The 24,867-nt window shown below is 38.4% G+C and overlaps 1 protein-coding gene across 7 annotated transcripts in view; it reads right to left on the bottom strand.

The window, feature by feature from the left end:
- PLAG1 (PLAG1 zinc finger) overlaps window positions 1-24,867 on the bottom strand; it is a 57,994-nt gene that overhangs the window by 30,206 nt on the left and 2,921 nt on the right. For 2 of the 7 annotated variants that reach the window (XM_037892591.2, XM_037892596.2), the window contains exons 2-3: window positions 19,126-19,226; window positions 17,093-17,285 (exon numbers count right to left, since the gene is read on the bottom strand). The exons of 3 other annotated variants lie outside the window; for them this stretch is intronic. The gene's annotated coding sequence lies outside the window, so the exon portion shown is untranslated. The remainder of the gene's footprint in view (window positions 1-17,092; window positions 17,286-19,125; window positions 19,227-24,867) is intronic. 2 more of the 7 variants (XM_037892593.2, XM_037892592.2) reach the window with 2 other exon arrangements.

Here is a 24,867-nt window from a genome sequence, read left to right as displayed (position 1 = left end):
CCAGCAGTGCAGTTCTCATCAATGGCACAATAGGAGAGTGGTTTTGCATCGCTGTTGGAGTCCAGCAAGGCTGCCTTCTTTTTCCCCCACACTGTTCAACATCTACTTGGAGCGCATAATGACTGATGCCCTAGAAGATCACATGTGCACAATCAGCGTTGGGGGGCGAACAATCTCAAATCTTCAGTTCGCTAATAACATTGATGGCCTGGGCAGGCAGTGAAGATGAACTTGCCAATCTTGTGAAACGACTGGACGAAACCTCTGCAAAAATATGGCATGAAGATCAGTGCAGACAAAACCAAGCTGATGACAAACCATCATGATGGGATCAGCTCATATATCACTGTCAGTGGACAAGAGCTGGAGACAGTGAAACAGTTCAAGTACTTGGGGGCAATCATCACTGATGAAAGATTCAATACAGAAATTTGGGAAAGAACTGCACAAAAAACAGCAGCAACAGTGGCAAAGCTAAAGCCAGTTTGGAGGAATAAGACCATCTCCCTGAAATCCAAACTGAAACTGCTGCACACATTGTTCATCTCCATTTTTCTGTATGTGTGAGAGACATGGACTCTTACAACAGAACTTGAACGGAAAATACAGGTAGTACAGATGAGATACTTTCGTAAAATCCTGGCCATCTCCTACTTCGACCATGTCACTAATGAAGAGGTCCGCAACATCATCACCCAATGTGCTGGGTCATATGAAGACCTCCTGACAACCGTGAAGAAGCGCAAGCTGAAGTGGTACAACCATGCAACAAGATCATCTGGCGTATCCAAGATCATCCTCCAAGGGACAGTACAGGGGAAGAGAAGAAGAGGTAGACAGAAGAAGAGATGGATTGACAACATAAGAGTGGACAGGAATGGACTTCGCGGAAACCCAAGCACTGACACACAATCGTCGATTGCTCCTCAATGATGGTGTCCCAATGACCAATGCATTTATGGGAGTGATGATGATGAGCTATGGGCCATGCCAAGCCTGAGCTCACACAACGAAAGCTGGGACACGCTCTCCTGCGCTTTTAAAATGACCCCCTATTGGGGCCAGACAGCCTGAAAGAGGAAGCTGCCAGATTCAAATGCACAACAAGAACCAGACCTGCAGATAGATTGAAGGAACAGATTGGGACAAGGAGCCTTGGGAGGGGAAGGGAGACTGGGATTAGATGTTCACAGTGGGGAAGAAGGAAACTAGGACTGCGAGTTGGGATGTGTGGGAGACCAGGACTGGCTGGGCACAGAGACTAGGTCTGAAAACCAAGAGTGAGGAGAACTGGGACGGGGTGGGGAATGTAGAGGGGGGAGATTAGCAATTGCTGGTTTGGGTCTAGAATAAGATATCCAAAGACTGGCAACTGGGACAAACAGCTGGAGTGGGGACAAGACAGAGGTAGTGGAAGGACAAGTTGGAGAGGTCAAAGCAGAAGGGGTCAAGCCTGAGGGAAATGTGCAGAAGAGTCTGTACACAATAAAGTAAACTCCCTTCAGGAGCATGAAATGGAACCCATTCTTCTGCTGTCAGCAAATATCTGTGAAACCCTCTGGCAGAGTATCCTTCCCCGCCCTAGTGCTGGTTCACACAGAAGAGGACAGCATACTATAGCCATAAGTTACTCAGCTCAAATAGTGGTTCGCCGCTGCAGGGCCGCGCCACTTCCCGCAGCGCCATTGGCCTGCAGCGGCGAACCGCGGCCAGTTGGAGCCACGATCGGCCAAACCTGCGGATGCGGCAGGTAAACAAACTGGCCCGGCCCGCCAGGGGCTTTCCCTGAACAAGCGGCGTCCCAAGTTTGGGAAACAATGATCTAAAGGTTCCAACTCTGCTGCTAACCCACGTGGATATCAACGTAATGCCACATGATGGAATCTGTTTTTTCAATTTATTTTTTTTAAAAACCTAGGAAATTACAGGAAAAAAAAATCTGTGTTAAAGGAACATTAAGGCTGCAAATTCAAAGACTCAAAAGTTAGGAAAATGCCAGAATTAAAGGTTGCCTTTGCATATGCATTATGATGCTGTCTTTAATTACATGATCATGTACTATTTTTTCCCCCACAGGCCCACCTGCCTCATTCAGTGCACAGGATGGAGCTGCTTGGGGGATAAATGAGGATTGCATCGTGAGAGACTATTTTGAGCTGTCTTTGGGAACCTTGCCTCATTTATTGCAGAAGTTGGAAGGTGTGCAGTGAATAAAGTAGGGGCTGTAGGAAGAGAAAGGAAGATCTTGCAGTTAAGGCAGTTGAATGCTGCCCAGAAGAACTTGATTCTATCCCTGCCTCTGCCACATAGTTCTTATGAGACGCTGTTCAAGTAATTTAAACCAAGCTTTTCACAGGTGGTCACTAACTGCGGGAGGGACATGTTGCCACTTTCGGGGACTCCCCCCCAAGTTAAGTGGTCAGTGCTGCCTCTCCCACGCCCCAACCCTGAGCACCCCACCCAAACTCCTCCTCCTCGTGCTGGGGAAGGTGGCGGGGTGGGCCACAGGGCCCGAGATTGCCCCAACAGCAGCCAGTACAACTGGCTCAGGGGCTGCCTGAGCTGCTCGTGCAGCTCCAGAGCCAGCCACACCAGAAGTCATGGAATCTGTGACTTCCGTAACCTCCGTGACAAACTAGCAGCCTCAGTGATGAGCACCAAAGAAACCCCATGAGGATACCAATAATTCTGATTTCAAAGCAAGGTTTGAATAATAAATGTAAATAAGCAAATAAGACATAGCGCTACACACTGAACAAGAAAAAACAAAATATTGAATGGCTGTTCATTAGCTGAGCACTCTCCATTCTGTGCACTGAATGAGGCAGGGGACCTGTTGAAAAAAAAAGTTTGTGATCATGCAGTTAAAGATTATCCTAATGTATATGCACAGGGGGTTGAACTGAGGTTGCATGGGCAATCTTAATTTTGGCATTTCCTAACTCTCGAGTGCTTGACTTTGCAACCCTAATCTTGTTCTTTTAACATATTCTGTGTCTGTAGTATTTGTGTATATATAATTACACATGTTTATTACATACATGAAGAAATTTTATATCTTGAGAACTTTCAGACTATTGTAAGAAAAAAGAATTAAGCCTTCTTTTGAAAGATAATCAACCTCTACTATTAAAAAAAGTGATCAATTGCAGAAATATATCTCCAGTAACCAAGTTAGGTTTGGCATTCAGTGCATAACTACTTTTTTCATGTTTGGGTTCCTCCTGTCTTTGGGCTGACTCCACTGCAACACCCCTGAATGTGTCACTCTATGATTTCACAGTACAGTATAATGAAAACCCTGTTAGAGTATAGCGTGTTCTATGGAATTGGCTTTTTAAACCTTTTTTAAAAAAATATAATTTTATATCCCTTGAGCTATGAAAAAAACCGTTACTTTGACAAATACACCACATAATTAAAAAGCCGCTCACCTGCTATATATTCCATCAGGGCTCCTTAGTTGGGATGCCACAGAATAGTGCCAGTGCATCTTCTCTGAGATAAGTACTGAATAATGTCGACTCGTTTATTTATGAAATGAATCAAGTTCACCAGTTTTCTTTAGACTACCTTTAATAATAAATTTGTCCAACATTGAAATGAAGTGCACCATCAATAAGTCAAAACTTTCAACAGGTAAACATCTGATAGCAGGAGATGCACTAGAGCTCTGCATTCATAATCCATTAATGGTAATGGTTGTCACATACAACATATATTTAATAACTTTAGATTATTAAGAGAAGTTAAAATTACACAAGGGTGGTCAAATGTGAACAAACTGGTTGTTCACCAATTTATGTAAGATATGCCTTGATCTGCACACTACTTCCATCTCAACAATTGACAGCCACAAGATAATTGATATTGGCAGCTACTTAAGAATTCTCTAAGGCCTTGTCTACATGCCACTTTACAGCGCTGAAAACTTCTCGCTCAGGGGTGTGAAAAAAACACCCCCCTAAGCGATGCAAGTTTCAGTGCTGTAAAGTGGCAGTGTAGACTGTGCTCCCAGCACTGATAGTTACTCCCCTCATGGGGGTGGTTTTTTTACAGCACTGGGAGAGTTCCATCAGTGCAAACTCTTAATGCAGATGGGCTGCTCTTGCACAGAAGGGGGCATATACCATCACCATTTAATTTGGCAGTCAATTATGTAGTTCCACAAGTGCAATTAAAAAAAATATTTTAAGGCCTAAACCTTCTACATGCTTTGATGATGGAGACTATAGAAAGTAAGAGTTAACAGATAAATTTGCCATGAACTTAAGTGCTAAAACTAATTTTAATGCAAATGTACATTTTAAAAATAAAGTCTCAAAACAGTATTTGCTTTTCCATGATAGAGGAACTGAAAATGTTTGAATTCAATAACAATAAAGCCTGCAGGTGATCTGCTTTGCCTTCATCGCACACTTAGAGAAGGCATTATCGTAGGCCACTGAAGGTCTCTGTAGACAGACCATATTTTACCCACCGGTGGCACTTTTAGCTCAGACATATCCAAGCTAGTCAGTCTGCCTTTGAATGGAACAGATTGCTGGTCTCTCTCTTTTTGGGGGTGAGAAGCAGGATAGAAGATGGGGAGATGCTAGTGGTTAGATTACCTCAGCATTTCCCTAAGTGCTAGATGTGCTCCTCCCCACCCCCAATGGTGTACAAAAGATTAGCTGCGGTATCCGGAAGACATATAAATAAGACAGGCAGGCTTTTAACAACACATGGCACAGTTGGGGGATGAGGGGAGGATTGTGTGTGGGATTTGTTTCATTTTCCTGAAGAGAGGCTCAGCTTTCAACAGGTTTGGAAAACACTAGATTGTTGGAAGCAGCTTGGCTGACTGAATATTTCGGTCCCTGTTCTTTTCTAATGTGATGGGATGTTAGATGGGGTGGGATCTGAGTTATCCAGGAAAGAATTTTCTGTAGTATCTGGCTGGTGAATCTTGCCCATATGCTCAGGGTTTAGCTGATCACCATATTTGGGGTCGGGAAGGAATTTTCCTCCAGGGCAGATTGGAAGAGGCCCTGGAGCTTTTTCGCCTTCCTATGTAGCATGGGGCACAGGTCACTTACTAGAGGATTCTCTGCTCCTTGAAGTCTTTAAACCACGATTTGAGGACTTCAATACCTCAGACATAGGTGAGGTTTTTCGCAGGAGTGGGTGGGTGAGATTCTGTGGCCTGCATTGTGCAGGAGGTCAGACTAGATGATCATAATGGTCCCTTCTGACCTTAGTATCTATGAATCTAATATGCACCAACATGTGAAAGGTGAGGTATAACATATCATGCACAGAGTTATATGCTGCAAAAAATTATAATTTAAAAAGTAAAGTCATAATGCAGTGGATTTGCATACAACACAAAAACAGCTCCTTCCTTGAGGACACCTTCTCTGGGGATTTCTTCTTGACCCTCCATAAAACTGAGTTGCCTTCTGATAGAAAGATATTCCTAGCATGCCTTTCTGGGGATAGCCCTTTAAATTTAGAAGGCATAGCTGCAGCTTTAAAGCAGCCTTTTTGCAACTACCTGTTTGTTTCACTTCAGTCTCTTCCAGCTGATAAGTACTCTTGAAGACATGACATTTTTGAGAATGTGCTACATAGAAAAAAAAAATTTTCTTCAAAATGCTCCTAGATTCGTTGAACTTATGGGCCCAGTCATCCTGTCAGTTGACCTCAACAGTTGTTGTTCAAGCATAACTGATGGACTGATCACGTCCCTTAATTAAAAGATTCCTGTCAAAATGTAACAGAAATTTCTCTTGAACCTTCAGGCTCAGTCTTGTCCTGCACAGTGCATGCGCACTAGGATGTTTTATAAGAGGGTAGGATGCAGAGAGCCCAGGGAAAAGGACAGACAATCAAGTTATTTGGTGCACCAAAGCTTCAGGGAAATATGTTCTGTTGCCTAATGGGCACAGTGAAGTCCCCAGCCAACTACTGCACAAGCTCCGATCTCAGCACACCCTAGCTGGGGTTCAGGTTGCTTCAAGAATCATCTGCTCGCACCCTACTGTACATCTTCCCTCATAGCCTGGGGTTTGAAAACTTGGAGGTTATCTGTTTTCTAGAAGTGACTTAACTCTCACTTCTGATGTTGCTTGTCTCAGCAGACCATTCTAATTCTTCACAAAGTTTCCCTCCAGAGAAAATTTTGTTCAGAATCCTGTCTTGGAGTCAGATGGGAGGAATAATGATTTAGCTGTGTATTAGTCAGGGATAGCTGATTTTATTTATTTATTTATTAAATATTTGGTAGCTTCAGTAATTGTCAAGCAGTGCAATTACTACAAAAGTACTGCAAGTACTTTATTTTATTACTCTTATCTTTCTTCCCCATTCCCTGTTTGTTGCATCTAGTCTCACAATTACACTGTAATGTGACATGTGTGCGTTTTTGTACGGCCTCTAGCACAATGGATCCTGACGGGGGCCCGCAGGCCCTACCACATTACAAATAATAAAGGATTCAAGCCATAAATCAAAGGACAATAGGTGTATCCATATTCACTACACTCCACCAATGTGGTATCTGAGTGTCATTTACAATAGAGAACACCATTTGAGACTATTTAATCCAAAAAGAGGATACCTCCTTCTGATTAAGAAACCTGAAGTTTCAAAAATATTAGTCATTCGAGAGTAAACAATGAGTTAGGAAGTTATTTTTCCCAATTTTAGTGGGAATTTCTATATGAAAGTGCAACAGGGATCACTACACATTATTTGATTGTTTGAATGGTATTCTTGGCGATTACCCTACACAGTAAATTGGGTAGAATATTAGCTCAGAAGGCTCACAGGACTTGGAACTAAGTGTAATGATTATGTGGCCCACACTTACAAGAAATGGCAGTAAAAAGTCCAGACAGCGAGCAAATAAAATAAAAATGCTTATTACCTCCAGGCACAAATGATGAAGCACACGCAAAGCTAAAAATTAACACTGATGTACAGGTGCTTCACACTTTTCTCAGCCATGATGTACACAATGTGACATGGGCAGCCCACAGGAAGCTGAAAAATATTCTCTCCAGTGGCACTCTCTGGACATGCTGGGACCAATAGCAACCAGGTGATCACTTTACGTTTGCCGTCATCAAAACGTCAAACCACACATAAACATTGTCCTTTCTTGACAGCTTAATCAGATTTGGTTGTATGGGTCATTTTTGAATTTCTGAAACCTTTTTGAGTGTTTTTTGGCATATTTGGCTCATGTTTATCACCTGCACCAGTCATTTTGATAAACAGTGGTGGTTAAGCTTTGGGGCAAGTAGGGTGCAGAAAGAAAATTGTGCCTACTTGCCCCCATAGCACTACTCTCTCCAGGGATTCAATCAGAATTTTCCCCATTACACGCCTCATCCCAAACATGGTGAAGGGGAAGATCGGTCCCAGGAAAGTTGCATTGCTATTACGTCTATAGAGATTGTGGAATCTCCATCTGCGAGGTTTTTAAGAACAGGTTAGACAAACACCTGTCAGGGATCGTCTAGTTATTACTTATCCTGCCTTGAGTGCAGGGACTGGACTAGATCAGTGGTTCTCAACCTGGGGGGCTGTGAGCAGGTTTCAGGGGGGCTGTCAAACAGGGCCATCATTAGATTTGCTGGGGCCCAGGACAGAAAGCAGAAGCCCCACTGCATGGGGCTGAAGCTAAAGCCTGAGCAATGTAGCTTCGCGGGACCCTATGTGGCATAGGATCTGCTTGCTCCCCCCAACGCTGGCCCTGGCTTTTATATGCAGAAAAACAGTGGAGTGGCACAAGTGGGTTGTGCAGTTTTTATAGCATGTGGGGGGCGGGGGGCGGGGAGAAAAAGGTTGAGAAACCCTGGACTAGATGACCTACTGAGGTCCCTTATAGTCCTACACATCTATGATTCTAAGGAGGGAGCCTGAGAGGCATGTGTGTGTGTATGGGGCCCCCACCCTTCCTGTCTAAGGCCAAGCCCCCTCACTGCACCCCAAACTGAAAGAAGGGGAGGATCGGTCCTAGGAAAGCTGCTCTGCTATGCTACCTAGATTCTTAATTACCTTGGCCAGCCCTGGCCCAGACCCAGACCTGCTTCCCAGGATGATCCTCCTCTCCTCCTCCTCCTCCACCACCGCCGTCGCCTCCTCCTCCTCCTCCTTCTGCCCTGCTGGTTTCTCCTCCCCCACAGACTGTCCAGCAACAGATCTGGTAGTAGGCAAGCCACAACCATTCTGAATGGAGTCTGGGGCATGGGATTCACCACCCAAGTCACAGGTTGGTGTGTTGTGCTCTAACTGCCCCGTCTGGACTCTGCCGGCATGCTCTACAAGATATCTAGAGCACATTAACATAATCCAGCAAGTGCACACAGGGCAGCTAAAGTGCAACACGCAGCCTGTTGCTTAGGTGATGGATCTGGGGCCTCAAACCCCATTCAAAACTGCCACTGCTTGCCTCCTGTCAGACCTGTCACTGCGCAGTCTGTGCATCTGCCATGGGGGGTGGTGGCGAAGAATGCCCCCTGCAGCACTATTTGCAGTGTTCATTGGACCCGAGTCGTGGGGAATGATGCAAAAGTCATAGATTTAAGGCCTGAATTCATAATTTCATAATTACATGTACAAATTGGGAAGATTACAGAAAATTTGACAGGGCTGGTATCTCCGCTATTCCTATCCTACCTCCTCCTATCCATACTGAAGTCTTAGCCTGTCTCTCTGACATCTCCTTGTGGAGGTCTAGCCGTCAGCTCAAGCTCAGCATGACTAAAACAGAGCTCTTAATCTCCACAGCTAGCCATTCCTCGATCACTGTGAACCTCATCATCATTCTACCTATCACTCTGGCCCATAACCTCAGCATCATCTTGGACTCTGACCTAGTTCTCACACCCAGGCTATGGATTCTTTATGCATAGAATTGCTAAAATATTGCCTTTCCTCTCCACATAGCTAAAACTCTTTCCCAGGCTCTCATCTCATATCTAGATTATTGCAACATCCTTTTCTCTGGTCTTGACAAATGCAATCTTTCCCAGTTCATCTCCATTCAGGATGCTACCGCAGATATCATTTTCCTAGCACATCACTCTGAACATGTCATCCCTCTCTCTGCATTCCTCCAGTGGCTCTCTTTTCTCTATTGCATCAAATATAAGTTGCTTGTCCTCGCTTTCAGGGCCATTTTGTGACCTATCATTCACTATCAAGATATCTACTCCCCCTCTCATCGGCTCATGATTCTAGTCTCCACCACCCATTTGTTAAATTTTCAAACAAGAACAAAGGGATATGTTACACCTAGGACTGTCAATTCATTGCAGTTAACTCACGTGATTGATTTTTTTAATCACAGTTAATTTTTGAGTAATCACGATTAATCGCACTGTTAAACAATACAATACCAACTGAAATTTATTAAAGATTTTGGGATGTTTTTCTACATTTTCAAATATATTGATTTCTATTTCAACACAGAATACAAAGTGTACAGTGCTCACTTTATATTATTATTACAAATATTTGCACTGTAAAAATGATAAAAGAAATAGCATTTTTCAATTCACCTCATACAAGTACTGTAGAGCAATCTCTTTATCGTGAAAGTGTAACTTATAAATGTAGGGGTTTTTTGTTACATAACTGCACTCAAAACCAAAACAATGTAAAACTTTAGAGCCTACAAGTCCACACAGTACTACTACTTGTTCAGCCAATTGCTAAGACAAACAAGTTTGTTTACATTGATGGGAGATACTGCTGCCTGCTTCTTATTTACGTCTCCTGAAAGTGAGAAGAGGCTTTCGCATGGCACTTTTGTAGCTGGCGTTGCAAGGTATTTACATGCCAGACATGCTAAACGTTCATATGCCCCTTCATGCTTCAGCCACTGTTCCAGAGGACATGCTCCCATACGGATGATGCTCGTTAAATTTAATTAACACATTTTTTTGTGACTGAACCCTTTGGGGGAGAATTGTATGTCTCCTGTTCTGTTTTACCCACATTCTGCCATATTTTTCATGTTATAGTAGTCTCGGATGATGATCTAGCACATGTTCATTTTAAGAACACTTTCACTACAGATTTGACAAAATGCAAAGAAGGTACCAATGTGGGATTTCTAAGGATAGATACAGCACTCGACCCAAGGTTTAAGAATCTGAAGTGGTATTCTATTTTTTAATCGTGTGATTAATTGTGATTAATATTTTTTACTCGCTTGACAGCCCTAGTAATGCCACTAGAGTGAAACAAAAGCAACTGTACTGGTCCTAAAAACCCCCAAAACACTACTACATAGTGTTTAGCACTAACTATATATATATATATATATATATATATATATATACACACACACACACACATACACACACACATACATACATATACACACACACACACACACACCCCTACCTCTCTCTTTTACATAGCACTCCTATGACAGGTAGTACTGTGGAGCTAAGCAGAATAAAAATCAGGGCCCTAATGTTTTTCTTTTGAGAGGGAGGAGGAGGAGACAGAGTATAACTATCCGAGCAGAGGAAAGAGAAAAAATGAGACCAGCAAACACGCACAGGAAAAAGATATACATTAAATACAAAGGAAAAATTAAAAAAAAAAATCAATGGAAATGGTGAATAATAAAAAAACTACAATATAAAGGATGAATTGAGGAATAAATGGAAAGTTATTAAATCAAATATTTCAGAGAAATATTGAAGACATTGTTTTTTAATGATTATATCTATGTAAAAGGATGTAAAAAGAAAGATCAAGGAGGAGAGTTTTTTAAAAAACAAAAATTAAAAATCAATGGATTATGTTTTGAAAGGGCAGTTTAGACACTGACAAAGTTGTTGGACAGTTTTACCCTATTTTATCCTTTTCCCTGTTTAGTATATTAAAGGTATGTATGCAACAGTCAAGGAGGAAAAAAGTTAATAGGTCTTGGAATAAAGCAAGAAAGAATATTAAGGTATGGAAAAGAAGTCGTTTCTAAGTAAGGAAGAGAAAAAAAAGGAGAAACCTCACAGCAGCAGTGATTAAGTAGCAAAGAAAGAAAAGCAACCTGTTCAAGCCACGTTAAAAAAAAAACGAACAACTAACTGTCCTCCTGGTGTTTCCTCATTGCAATGAGTTTGTTAGAGGCTTGACCTGTTGCCTGTCATGTCTTGTTTAAATATAAACTGTTTCAGTAAGTACATTCTTGTCTTTAAAGCACAGTTCTGCTCTGAAAATTGAGACTAAAAATAGCATTGAAGACTCCCATTCATGTCCTGTTTTCTGTCTCAAATTTAGTAAATTAACAAGTAAAATTATGGGTTTTTCCCCTGAGCTGCTAGCTTTCTTTTTTCATTTGTTGTGCTGTTTTTTTTAGTGCAAACTCACTGGACTGTGACAATCAAGCTATGTCCTTTGACTGAAATTAGTTCCGGTGAGGTGTACAGCAATGGATTAAGGCCTATATTACTTGTATAGATGTATGTAATAATGTGGCAATTTGAGAATACAGCCACAAATACTAAGGTAAAAATCTATACTTAGTTGCAAAAATATTAGATATAAAGGGCAAGGTATTTGGAGGTATTTAACAGTTTCCTAAGAAACAAGTTACTTAATAAAAATAATTTAAACTAGGATATTTTTAAGGTAAGGAAAAGTTGAGGAATCTCTGTAAAGATAATACATGTTACATTAATCCAAGGATTGGCAACCTTTCGCATGCAGCCCATCAGGGTAAGCCCCCTGGCGGGCCAGGCAGTTTCTTTACTTGCCATGTCTGCAGGTTCAGCCAATCGCAGATCCCACTGGCTGATGCAAGGGATGTGCTGACCACTGCTTCCCGCAGCCCCCAATGGCCTGGAGCGGCAAACCGCGGCCAGTGGGAGCCGTGATCAGCCAAACCTGCGGACACGGCAAGTAAACAAACTGGACCGGCCGCTGGCGGTCTGCATGCCAAAGGTTGCCAATCCCTGCATTAAGCCAGGCTAGTATGTCAGGAAACTTGGAGGACACATTAACCTCTTAAGCTCATAATGATTGGGAAACCCATCATGAACAATACTTCTGCAAATTAGCAAGTGAACAAGTAAAAAGAATCTGTGTTTATTATTTTGCCATTTTTTGGATCATTTTAATAATACTTCACGATTTAAACATGCTGTAAAGTATTTTTTGAAAACAATTCTTATTATTAAGAAATCTCATTCACTACAGCGGTCGTAAGTCTTTCCTGGTTGGCAGAATTAGAGTCTGCAAATAAGCAATAGTCTACTTTAATTTTATATAAGATTGCTGAGTGTGTTTGAGAGAGAACAAAAGTACTAAAGAATCTCCTGAGAGAAATGAGTTAGTTTTAAGTTTCCTAACACCTCCTGCCCCTCAACCAAAACAAAGAAACCAACAAGCCCAACCAGACAGATATACAACCCTCAACTACCATTCTAAGTTTATACAATATTATTCTTTTATTGAGTAAATGCACTTTAGTTATTTTGGGGGGAAAGCTTTGATTTAGCATTTATCTTATCAACTTAGTAAGGGAATCTGCAGACAGTAGTTCTCTGTAATCTTGCTGCAGATTGAGATAGCTCCACTGTTCACTTGCTGTTTTAGGGAGCTACATATACCAGTTGCTGATATTAGGGCTTGTCTTCAGTGCAGTTAGTTCACGGTATAACTCAAGTGTTGCCCTTAACCCAATCCTGTACACACACAAAAATCTCTTACACAAGCTAGCTGGACCATAAAGGAGCATAGGCTGAAGTGTTGATGACACTCAAGCTAGTAATGCAGTTGGGACATAGTTACTCTCCACTGTTAATCCAATTACACTGTGCTGCTCGAGTGTTATTTTGCAGTATGGCCGTTCTCATTTTAGCTAACCTAACTAAAAAGGATTTAATTGGAGCGTAAATTACTGCAGAATTAGCTTGAGTTAAGATATGATCTTAGAAGAACCAAACATCCTACCTGCTAGAAAGGTTCGCTGCACAGCTTTGAAACAGACAGCTTAATGCAACAGCTTTCCCACCAAGGCTTTATACTGTAAATGTTCAGAATGTGTACTGGGAATAGTCTCAGGCCAGGTCTACCCTAGAAATTTACATTGGTAAAACTACGTTACTCAGGAGTGTGAAAAAGCCACACCCAAGTGACGTAGTTATACTGACCTGACCCCCAGTTTAGATAGCGCTATGTCAACGGGAAGGCTTCACTGCCTCTTGAGGAGATGGATTACGCTCTCCCACTGGTGTAATACTGTCTTCACCGAAGCGCGACTGCTGCGCAGCTGCATCACTGTACGTGTAGACAAGTCCTATTTCAGTCTATTTAAAGACATTTGTTTTACATAGGTTTTGTTAATAATTTGTCTTTTGCTATTCTTCTGCTATAACACCATGATATTGGTTTATAAAATGACTAAGGTTAAAAATATTTAAATTATCTATTAGATTAAATTGTGTTGAGAGGGATATAAATATTTTCACAGATAACAGATACAGGATTACAGCGAAATATTTGTTAGAATAACATTTCTTAGCTTGTCATTATTTTCTCAGTATGGCACTGTGGCTTTACCTTTAAATGTTTACCAGTACTTCTATCTCATCTCCCACCTTTTCCCCAACCCTCATTGTTCTGTGATTCCTAATTGAATGGCATATGATTGTGGATGTAGGTGCAGCTCTGAAATAAAATAATAATGAAACATAGTTTAGTTTGTTACTTATTAGCAAAATTTGTAAGGCATATTTGAAATTTTCTTCTGTTTGAAAATGCACTGCTCTTATTTTAAAAGGAGTTAAGTACATTAGTAAGCAATATATGTCACATTCATCCTTTGTATAATTCTGCTGGTTTCTGTAAAGTTACAATAGGGCTGAGTTTGGCTCTATATACTCCTCAGAGCTCTTAGCAATAGCATACCATTGTGGATAATATGACAGCTCATCAAACAGGCAACAGGAAGACTTCTAAGTTTACTCTGGGGGAATTCTGTGTCACCGCACAATGCAGAATTGGCACAGAAATTAATGTTTTTTGCACAGAATTTCTGCCCCCCTGAAATGGGCTGCAGAGCTCCTGACCGCCTCTAGGGGGCACTGGATCCAGCAGAGCCCAGCTCACAAATAGAAGACACTGCCAGGGGAAGTGGGAAGGAGCTGGAGGGTTCCTGGCAGCTGCAGTTCCCAGCACATCCTCAAGGAAGGAGAGGGCAGCGCCATGCAGGTAACTCCATACAAGCCCAGGACCCAGCATCAGGCTGTTTCTCCCTCTGGATCCCTGGGCTCCGGGGAGAGGGGGTGCGAGTATCTGAGCTGGGGGCCCCACAGAAGGGCTATGAGGGGGATGGGTGCAGATATCTAGGTTGGGGGTGCCCCACCGCTGGGCTCTGAGTGGTGGGGGATAAGGGGTGCATGTGAGTGTCTGAACTGGGGGCGGGGAGGCCGTAGCTGGGCTCTGGTGCGGAGGAGCTGTGGGTGTCTGGCCCTCCTGCTGGGCTCTGGGGGAGGGGGCACAGAAACAGGAACTGGGTTGTCATAGGGGTTTCCTTAACACACTACTCCTGGAGGAATTTTTGTGTGTCTGTATTGTTACAGACATAGCTGCTGATAGGTATTCTGAAATAAATTACCAAAATAACTGAAACTGGCGTGATTATGTAGTGTTATTTTGACAAATAAAATATGCAGAATTCTAAAACATTGTGTGCAGAATTTTTAATTTTTTGGCACAGGAGTAATGTTATGTACTTTAACCTGCCATTTAGGTATCACTAAATCCTATAGACAGCCTACTACTACTATCAAGTAGTAATAACTAATTGAACATTTCTCAGATATTCTACCTTTTGCTGTTAGATGATAATTTAGAATGAAAACTGTTCTTGCTAAGCTTCTTCAATAGACTTCGCAATCTAAATTAACTTAGGTACATGCAAATGTCCTTGTATTAAACAGTTTAACATATTGCAGGTTTTAGTTTTTGATGTTTAAAGGGACAGTCATCTTAAAAAAGAAAGGCACACCAACCTCAGTTTTTTAATCTACTGTTGTTACAAGTAACACTTAAAATTACTGAAGTCAAAAGATAAGGAAAATATCTATTTTTGTATTTTATGCATTTCTCAGAATTTTGTGCATTGTCCGTTTCACTGTTTCCCATGATGTTAGTTAAGGGTCTTTTATACAGCAACAGAAGACGCTTTTACAAAAATTAAAAAGAGGAATATGTGATTGAAAGAAACAAAAATATGGAAGATGTTACTGATCCTGCTCAGAGTTTTCTACTTCAGATGAGCCTCCAAAACTCTAACATTTCTGGAAAAATTTTAATATACAATATTAGATATTTGGTTTCAGGAATATAACTCATTTAAAATAAAACAAACACTTCACTGCTCACCTGAGAGAAGGTACAAGTAGTGGGCAGAATTTGAGTGTCTACCAGCAGCAAGCTGCTATTTAAAAATTTAGCTTTTAAATATACTAGTTTTAATAACAATTTTGTTTGCAATATCCAGAATGCCTTAATGTAAGCCAAACTACACTGAGCTATACATTTCATACAATTCCTGGAAATACTGTTAAATTGGCACTACCCACTCACTGCACTCCATTGAGACCTTGTAACACAATTCTATCCCCATACAGTTCAAATGTTGTACGTGTACTTCTGTAATAACTTGAAACCACTCAGACAAACCGTTGTAAGGGACAACTGCCTCAGTTTAAAAACATTCCACGCAGAATGATGTATGGTTTAATAGATTACAACATTAGACTTAAAAGCATAATCTTTGATGTGGCTATTTTTAAGGTGGTGTTAGCAAAAGTATAAAATATTAATCCTGTTTTCCAATAACCATAACTTTTGATCTACTGAATCAGTCATGCTACATACAATAATCAGAGAGGAAGGACAATGTAATTAAATTCATTTGGGGAAATAAGACATTAGCACAAAGCTGTATAAACTAAAAATGATGCAATCACAGAACAACATTCCAACGAAGGCAAATACACTGAGTACAGTAATTTTAACAAACAGAAGTTTTTATTCTATGTCCAATCCACAGTATTGTGCAATCAATTGAAGCTACATAATACATATATTAAAATTTGTTTAGAAAAAATACTTGACTCAAATAGAGTATATAGTGTATTTAATTTGTTAAGTGTTTCTAGCTTTAATAATGTCACTCAATATTTCCTTTTAATTCTGAAATTTGAAAAAGAAATCTAAAATGATTTCAAGATCAACATTAAACTTCTTGAGTATTCTTAAATACAACATTAACACATTGCTAGACAATGTTGCTGTAGCAACATGGAGCTTCAGAATTCAGCAAGTACTTTTAATTAATTAATTAATTTTTTAAATAAAACAATTTCAGGGATATATTTGCTAGTGGAGTTATGCTGTTTTGGACTAATTGTGATGTTTTCCTACTGAAAACTCCCATACTTTTCCTTATTTACAAACAACCAAATTCCTAACAGTAGTTCCCCACCCATCACTGGTGCCCTCCTGAGTTATGCCTGGCATTATACCAAAGCTGCTTGGTGCAAATGGCAGGAGTTGACCCCAGTTCTCTCTGATAAAAAGATGCCAATAATTTGACCCAGCTTAATGTATAGAGCAAAGAGAGATGGCCAGCCACAAGAAAGAAATCAGTATGCCCTCTACCACAGAAATGAAGATGTTCAGATGGTCAAATGGTTGGATACTCCAATATAAAAAACAAAATGAGACTGGGAGGGGCCTACTGTGGCTTGCCCCAACTGAGGACAAGTTGAGGAAGGTGAGGCTACATTGGTATGGACATGTCCAGCGGAGACCTCCAAGTTATATTGGTAAGATGGCCTTTACAATGATTGTGGACTGAAGACAACCAAGGGGGAGGCCAAAGACTCAGTACATGGACTGGATATCAACAGACCTTAGACACACCAATTTGCATGTAGCCAGGCATACAATTATGAGTTTTGGAAAAAGGCTATAAAAAGTCACCACTCCTGAACAGGAAAGTGGCAAGAAAAAAGAAGAGTCCCTTGCCCTTCAGTGTGGAAAGAGGTAATCTGTTAAATTATTTACTAACCAAGTCGCTGTGTTATCTTGTTGGAAGCACGTGACACCAGTGTTCCTTGATTTGCCCTGGCTGATGATTAGGTTCACAATGGAGTCTGAAGTACTGGTATTGACTCAAAGCCCTAAATGACTTGGTTCTTGCCTACTTGAGACACCGCTTCTCTTCTCATGCCAACAATCAGAAGACACACAAACTGGAGTCCCTTTGGTATAAAGAGAAGGGGAGCTGTCATTAGATTGTTCTCTGGCAGGTGCTCACTATTTTCAATCTAGTCCTTGGACTGAAACAGCATGAAACTCTTGATCCGCAGGGCATACTGTAATGACTATCAATTTACTTAGAATTTGGGAATGAAAAGGGGAGAGGGCTTGTGAGGTAGGGGAGTACTGGCTGAATTTAATTGTGGTTGGGTATTTTTTGGCTTGCAATGAAGAACAGCTGCTGGCTTTACTGCTTGAGGGCACGAAGGGAAACTATGTATTTTTTGTCTAAAAGTTCTATAGATCAGACCATATATTATATTATTGACACTGCCCATAAGAGCACCTTATAAGCAGTCACGTGAAACAAACTGCTTAAGCTACTAACAAGCCTATCAAATGCAGAGAAACATATGAAATAGACTCGCATCTAAAGGCAGCAACCTCAGTTCCCTGGGCAAAAGGGCAGGACAACTGGGCTAAAGAATTGGGCACTGTCATACACTGCATGGCTGCACACAACAGGCTGTGCATATATTTTGTTCTCTGTCTTCCAATCTAAATATCTGAGTTTATATGAAGTCACAGCATGCATTTACAAATATGTACAGCACATCAAAACCTTAAGAGAGATGCAAACCTATTTTTGTCGTTAGTTCCTTTAATTTCTTGCAAAGGCCTCTGCTTCAGAAAGGCTGGATATATATGCAAATAAACTGCCTTTAAAGCTTTTTTCCTTTTTTTGGGGGGTGGGGTGGGGAGGGAGACGACACCTATTTACCATGTGTTGGGAGGGAAGAATTCACAAGTCAGCTAAGCCCTACACTCTGCAATGCACATTTCCCACAACTGTCATGAGAGCTGAATATAATTAAGTTTAAGTACTACTTAAAGAGCTAGTTTTAGAGTATTCCACTCCTACTCAAAGAGATGACTTTTTTCTTGATTAAAACACCATAAATGACGTTATTATCAACCCTTTCACTGAAAGGACAGTTTGATAGAAATGATTATTTCATCATATTCAAGCACAGTTTAACTACGATCTTAACATGAAACTCTGGACATAAAAGAAGCCTCTGTTAATTCAGAGAATAAAGAGATTTATCACTAAAATAGGTTATCTAACATAATGAGTTAATTCCTTCAGAAAACATGTACACATACATCAGAGGAAAGCTTAATACTGTATAATCTATATCAACGAAGAGGTGTCCATCTGCTTGTCACTCACCCCTATGAAGAACAAAGAATACAATCCTAAAGTCATTACTGAGACAAAACTCTTAGTGACGTCAACTTTCCCAAGCAGGGTTTGTGGACTTTGACCCAAGCTAACTGAATATATTGAGAGCTTCATGGCTGTAACTAACAGTGTGATTGAAGTAGTAAAAACTACTGGGCCTCATTTTTCTCAAAATGTCTATCCCCACCAGATTAAATTGCTAGAGCGCCCCTCCCACCAAGTGTCATGAAAAATACACCCTCTTTTTATATTCAAGATTTTAAAAACTTCCATGAAAATATCTTAAAAATAGAAAAGACTCATACATATGCCAAACTACCCTTACTTCTTTTGCAAACAACTGAACTAGTAAACTCGTCAGTTAAAGATTACTCAAAAATCAACTTCCCTTTCAGCATATAAATTTAACAAAAAGAATCAAGTTAGATTTACATGAACACACTGACTTTTTAGTACCATCTGTATCTACTTGCTATCCAAGATATATTTAGCTTACTTGCTCTCTTAAAAAAATACCGTAGAGTGGTCCAGTTTTCAAAGGTAGAAAAATTGATTACGTTTCAGGGAAATGAGTTACCTATACAAATGATACTTACCAAGTAATGTATTTCACAGTGCATCTTTTTTTAAAACCACAATCTATTTTTCTGTTTGCTTTCTACAGCAGTTGGTAGCAACGAGTATGCTCAAGTATTTCCTATGGGAAATGATAATACATCATATATTTGATTGCAAGGAGTACTCCAAGTCCTCAAGAACTCACATCTCTTTCTCGGAGGCTAGTATCAATATTCATCCAGTTTGGGCTTTCTCCCATCACCCAATTACCAGTGGTAGTTAGTCTTCCATTTTAGCTTACAATCCAATTTCTATATTTGTAATACTACCAGCAAGAGTGATGTCATGCATAGGAAGAAACTAATTGAGAGAATAAAAGTCAAGACCACTTTTTGACTTTGATTTCAGGACCAAAGAGAAACATACACAAACGTTTCACATGAAGCAACACATCTTCAAAAATTATTATAAGGAAGCAATTACATTTGAAAAGCATAAAGAACAAAAGTGTAACACTAGATAATTATTTTATATGAACTTTTTATGGTAGTTTCTACAGTCATGAACTTTACATCAGCAAGAACAATCTGAATAACTAGATTAACATAACATAATATGCTTATCAATAACTTCTTAAGTAACAAATTATGAAGTTTTATCACTTAGGAATAACGGTCCTCTCGATTTCATTGTATTGGTATGCTTATACCTGTATTTAAACACCATTTAAAGCAGTATGTAGTAATATCATGCACTCATATGTGCAACAATATTTTTATTACTCTTTCTGAAACTGAAGAGTAGCCCATAATATATTTTGGTTGGGTTTAATTAGAATGGTTTAGTCTATACATAATCCCAGTATTAAGACACTAAAGAAAATTATGTCAAGTCACTAAGAAAAGTCCACCAGATTCAAATTAAACTGGCACCTATTGTGATCAGCCATGTTTGAGCTGTTTTTTAAGCTCCATGGTTCACAGTTTCTTAAAGTCTCCTGGATGAGATCAATTAAATCTGCATTAACTACAATATCTTCCAGTGAACAAAATCAGCTTTGACAATATCTGTATTTGGCTTTCAGACAAAGTGGCTAAATTCTAAGGGCTTTTTCATTCATTTTGTTTAAAATACTTTTTGGAGGAAATGGACAATAGTATCTGATAATATTCAGTAGGTAATGTATATGAAACCCTTTGTAGTATGCCATTTGACTAAACACACAAGAATAGCTGCAAGCTGTAGAGGTTAATTATTTCAATTTTAGATATTGAGTATGAAAATGCAAATCCATACTTACAAGTGATGAATAGTGTAATCGCTAGAGATGAAGCAATTTTATTAAATGTACAATTAATATCACTTTAGGAATTTTTATTTATATTAAGAGTTTCAAAAAATAATAAAAATTTACCAAGTCTAACATATATTTTATTACTAAATATACAGTCTTGAAGATTATTATTAAACTGCCAGAACTCCTTTACTTTTGGGATAGAATTTTTTTTTCTTTTTTTAAATGGTCCTTTTCAAAAGGTCTGTCTTAGTAGTCTGGAATAGTTTCCTATATTACACATAATTCAACGACTGCAACATCCTCCCTAACAGATCAGAAAAGTCTCATTTTTAAAGAAATTGGTAACAGCCATGATGAATACATATATCACAGTAAGCACTGGCTTATTAAAAGTAGTCTAGTAAAATCTCATTAATTTGTATATAGGAATTGGTCTTTGCACTTCTCAGAGGCTTAACAGCATGATGTTGTAGTGATGTCTCATTAATTCAGACTTGAATGCTTTCTCAAAATATGTTTCAGAACATTTACTACTAAGTTAGATACACCGCAGTGCACACTTGTCAAATCAACAAACACGATGAGCTTTGTGATGCATTATCCTTGCTTTTTGTTTGCTTACTTTATGATTTGCACAATTCAGTAATTGGGAATGGGATCCCTAATCAATGTGAATAAGCAAGATTCTACTATGCAAACTGTATTAATGAAAAATCTAGAGTTTTTGACAGTCTAAAAATATTAAATTTGACCCCACATCAAAATATGTACGACTCTGTATGCACTATATGCAGAGTAGAACTTTACAGTAAATTGTTTGATTATAGTATATGTGATAGTAAAGATTTGAAAAGACATTTACTGAAAATTCTAGGTCGCTATCAGCATGCAAACTACACAACTAGATGACCTATCTTTTACAGAAACACGAAATTATTTTTAGTTACCCTAACATTACTCAAAACAAGTATGACAAAATTCCCATTAAACACTTTCTAATCTGATTTCTAGGGATATTCTCCTCAGAGAGGCATTTGGCATGTTAAGTGCAAAAGAAGATTATAACAATTCAATTTACTGGAATACACACTTTTTGTATTTTCAAGTTCCTTTACATATGTATTTCTTCATTTCTTTCTATGGTCATATTAAACTTTGCTCTTCTGGTTCCCATTTAACTTCTTATAATTCAATAAAGTTATTTTACTTCATAGTTTTAAATTACTGTTCTATGCATTATTGCCTACCTTGGGTACATTCACTTGTTTTACCTATTTTAGTCTTTGTTTTTATGCTTTATTATTTTGACAAAAAAAAAAAAAAGAAAATCATGAACATTGGGCCATACTCTACCCTCATTTACACCTATGCAACGCCACTGAAATCAGCAGGGTTTGATGGTGCATCTGAGAACAGAATTTTATCCATTTACTTTTTATTAAAATATACTGGACAAAATGTATTCAAATTCTAAACAGATAAGTGTATTTTAAAGGTAATAAGAGATATTAGGAAAGCTTACAAAACAAGTTAATTTATCCTATTAACAGGAGTATAATTGCATAAGCTCCCTCACTTCTCAATGTTCAAGTATGCACACACACACTTCATATGTAGTCATCTCAGATTCCCCTCAGTCACTGTGGGCAGTTTTAATACCATGATCCTGCAGTAACTCTGTTTACAAGTTATCCATGGACCATTTAAATATTAACAATTTTAATATATTCTGTGAGAATGACCCATCTTTGTAAGTAGTATCACATCACAATTTTGGGGTTTTTACAGTATTACAGAATGTCTTGTCAACTTTTTTTAAAATATGAAATTGTACTTGGAGTTTCTGCTAATATGCCCTAAAAAGATGAGAATGGCAGGTGTACACTTTGAGGGTAGAGGGAAGAAAAGAATCCAAGTAGCAGATTAATATACTTGAAAGCAGAACTTAACATGGCATTATTATGATCAAAGCTATTCATTATTAGGTTCTCATAGCAGAAGATTTCTAATTATTGTAATACAAAACAATTAGAACTCTTTTCATATTTGGTGTAGTTATGTTTGATGTTCTGTGGACAAGTGGTCATTTAAAATCCATTACTAATTGCAATCTATTCAACTGTAGATAATAGATAATTATGTTCCCCATTACATTAAAATAATTTAAAGTATAGGAACCTGCTTGAGCAAGTCTAATGAGTTATAAGTAATATGTTTTAAGTTCAAACCCCAAGTTTGCATAATTTATAAATCAATAAACATTTGACTAAGTCCTAGATGTGATTTTTGATTAACAGGAAAAAACACACATTTTATTAGCAAGATATTTTACTAGCTAAATGTAGCAATCTTCTGCCATACATTAGAACTCCAAAACACTTATTTCACAACTGATCAATATAAAATGTTACTTTGTTCTCATATTTGAATTATTTTGAAATAGTTCCCTAAAGCTACCTAAACATTTGGTAATTGGTTAAAGATGGTTAGCAGTTCACTGGGCAGATAGAAATATGCAATATCAAAAGTAAAGAAAGTTAAAAGCTCACTATTCTATTTCAAGAGGATATTCTCACCAAGTATACTGTCACCTCAGTAGAGATGGTTGCTAGTTCCTTTTAACACTACAATGCATCTGAGGATGGTTTAAGCACTGTTACATGTTTTACATTTTCCAAAATATTATCCTTTGGTAAACAAATTAACTTGTTTAGGACACCTTCCTAACAAAATTTTTCTAATCATGAAAGCTAGTTTTTAAGATCTACCATGTTATAGATAACAGATAAAAACCTTAAGTTTTAGTTTCTGAAATAAAACAAGTCTTTCAGTAAAATCATTTAAAACCATTACAATACTTGTTAATTCAGAACATAAGTAGTCACCCACTTTATCCCATTCATTTTATAAAACATCTGCACTGCACTGAAAGGAGGAGACTTAAGGGCACCATTTTGACTCAATAGCTTTGGAGATGGATGACCATTAAAAATAGTTCCACTTTGGATGCAGTGAATTTTTGCATTAAATAAAGTGAAAAACTTGAAAAAATTGTAATTTAAAATTCAAAAATCTGTGCTTGGGGAAACTCATTTTTCAGGTTAATTTACTAAATAAAGTGTGCATGCCAAGAACCATACTTAGATTAAGTGTGCAAGAAAAGTTTAATGTATGAGAATCTATATTCTTGCATTTGTTGAACAATTTTAGAATCACTGTAGCTAATAAAACCTACGCAAACATTATCTGATAGGACAGATAAATGCCTACAAAAGTTTTTAATGCATTTAGAACATTCTAATTTACCTACAGAAACTAGGACAACTTTACCAACAACAGCCCATGAACATTTATTTCCTTAGATACTTAAAGGGCAAATTTTCAAATGATTTATCATGTATCAAGTCAGAGCTATAGATATTAGAAAAAGGAAATTTAAATTCTAAAACCTTCAGTTCCCTGAAATGTTACTTTTATTTCTACCAAACATCACCTCATCGCTCTAAGAATAACTCCGTATTCTACAAAATGAGAGCAACTAGGGGTATAAAGAATACTATCAAGTAACATTTAACATATACTCAAGTAGAAAAATAGAATATAGATCAAACCCAAATTAGAGCGTCTGAATTTTGTACTACACTTGGGTGTACTGGATTCACTTCACAATAAGCAGTTGTGAGTCAAAAAAGATACTCAGCAACTGTTACACCACACTTGATGTTATGAAAAATGCCTATATCTATATTCAGGATTACAAAAAGTAAATGATAATTTAAGTTTCCAAATAAATGAGATGTCTTACATTAAATACTTCCGATTATCATCAATGTAGCATTAGTTTAAATTTAAAAAAAAAAAAAAAAACTTATTTTCGGTATCATTAACTAGTGTAATAAAGTTACTTCTGTATAACTAAAGAACTAAAAAATTGCACTACACTAAATAAACATATGACACTTCAAGAATTTTATCAAATTTCTGGGGTTTTTTAGGTAAGTATAACTTTAATCAACAAAAAAAGAAAAGGTTTATGGAAAAATAATTGGAGAGGCCCTTCTAAATTTGAATTCTTTTATAAATATATGAAAGATCTCTAAAACATGGAAAGACAGTTCTGTAAAAATGTACAATTTCATTCCTTCATGCTAGCAGATTAATCCTTCCCCCTTAATGAGCTTTTTTTTTGCCTAAGAATAGTTGATGTGATTTAATTTTCAAAGCTTGAGTCACTGGAAAACTGTGTGATTTCTTCCAAATCTGTAACCACAAGCCTATCCCAGTCAACAAGTCACATTTACAATAAAGGTACGGATTGCTTGTAAGCACAGCCTGTTGAACACAGTGGCCTATAACAACTCATATTTAATGTCTATAGGGCAAAAGAAGCCATTTGCTGAAAAGGCTTCCCTACAAGTTCAGCCCTCCTTCTATCTCCGGAAGTGGATTCCTTGTATTTAAGTTTTAATTTAGAATTAAATAT

This window comes from Chelonia mydas, chromosome 2, assembly GCF_015237465.2.
Source record: "Chelonia mydas isolate rCheMyd1 chromosome 2, rCheMyd1.pri.v2, whole genome shotgun sequence".
In the NCBI taxonomy this organism is placed as follows: Eukaryota; Metazoa; Chordata; order Testudines; family Cheloniidae; genus Chelonia; species Chelonia mydas.
The sequence above is the reverse complement of the archived record's forward strand: the minus strand, read 5'-3'. Positions and strand labels throughout refer to the sequence as shown.